This window comes from Lycium barbarum, chromosome 3 (genome assembly GCF_019175385.1).
Source record: "Lycium barbarum isolate Lr01 chromosome 3, ASM1917538v2, whole genome shotgun sequence".
Taxonomy (NCBI): domain Eukaryota; kingdom Viridiplantae; phylum Streptophyta; class Magnoliopsida; order Solanales; family Solanaceae; genus Lycium; species Lycium barbarum.
Genome location: NC_083339.1, coordinates 385570 through 387314, shown reverse-complemented (window position 1 = coordinate 387314; position 1745 = coordinate 385570).

Genomic DNA, 1745 nt, shown 5'->3' with positions numbered 1-1745 from the left:
GGGGGGGGGGGGGGGGGTCGTGACTTCAGAAAACTCTACAGGAATAATTTGTTTCATATTCTACAGGAATAATTTATATCTTTTCAACCATTATATCGATTACAATAATGGATGAGTGATTTTCTTAAAAAAATTAATGCAAAAACAATGTCCCTACTTATTGATTATACGTAAAAATGTTAAATAGAGAAAATTGATTAAAATACAACAGCAACATATGTTCAACGAGAGTGGGAGTTTGGGGTGGGAGGAGGGGGGTGGGGGGTAGAGATAAATGAGGTTATTTATCCTTTTAATTAATTTTAAGAATATAATAGAATAAATAAATAATATAGTTATACACAAAATATTCATAAACTTAAGAAATTGAATAATTGTAAACAACAGAGTAAAATTAAAATTCACGAGTAAGAAAAATTATATTAATGAGGAGAACACTTCATAGGTAAATTAAGCCAAGTGATAAGGTAATACAAACTTATATTAATAATTTTAAATAATGAACAATGTAATTAAAAAAATATATGAAACATAAAAGTTATTTGATAATTATATAATTCGTTATCTTTGTTTTCATATAGGTTTGATCACTAGGGAGTGGTGTTGGGGGCATAATTTTTATGGAGAAATAATATAGTGGTTGAACTTTTTTAAGAAAATATGATCAAATATTCTCAAACAAAAAATATATCAAATTATGATATGATGTAGCAATTTAAAATGATTAGGAATAATTTTTTTAATATTGTCCGCGCATCACGCGGGTACGAATACTAGTAACACAAAATGTGAGAAGAGTGATGACATTGTATTAAAATATTCAACAAAAGATAATAAAACTGGTTAACATAAATATTGCTAATTAATAAGCCATAAAGAAAATGACGATAATCTAAAAATACTAAGTAATGCTAAAATAAGTACAACTAATAAGTACAAATTACATAACAAAGAAAAAAAACTTAAGTTATGTATTTTCACTCTGTAAACCAGTTATGCAAAATTAAAGAATAGATATCCAATATTATTATCATTCCTAGTGGTCAATTGAATTTCTTTTGTTTGCATTACTGTTGAGTTGGTTTTGGTTTGGACTTTATTTGAGTTATTAACATCCATATGATATAAAACTTATTGACATTCAAAATTCTAAGTTCAAGCTTGAATAATAGGATAATAGATTAAAAAAAAAGGTAAGAAATATTTATAAATTACATTACAAATAAATTTTTTTATGTATAAAATATTTTAAAAATTGAATACATATAATGTCGGGTTGGTTTGGTTCGGTTTGACTTTTTTTAGCTAAAACCAAACCAAACCAATTATGGTCAGGTTTTTTTTTCAACACCAAACCAAGTCAAACTAAACCACTAGTCGGGTTTTTTTCTCGGTTTGACTCGATTTATCGGTTTGGTGCGGTTTCTCGGTTTACTTTGTACATCCCTAATTCTCACTCACTATGTTTTCCGTTTAAATTTGTATTATATACTATAACGCATCAATTGTGTAACAGTTTTAAGATATTCTCCACCTGTAATTTTAACATTTTAGGCATGTTGAACAAATTCTTTCGTATGGTATTAAAGCAGATTTCTCTGGGTTTTAGTCTAAACTGCACCGATTAAGCTACTAGCTCGAGAATTGTCTCATTTATTTGGTGAATTTGGGCGTGGAGTATGGCTTTCCACGATATATGTGTATAAATTTGTGAATTAAAAAAAACTTTTTGTTTTTGTTACACA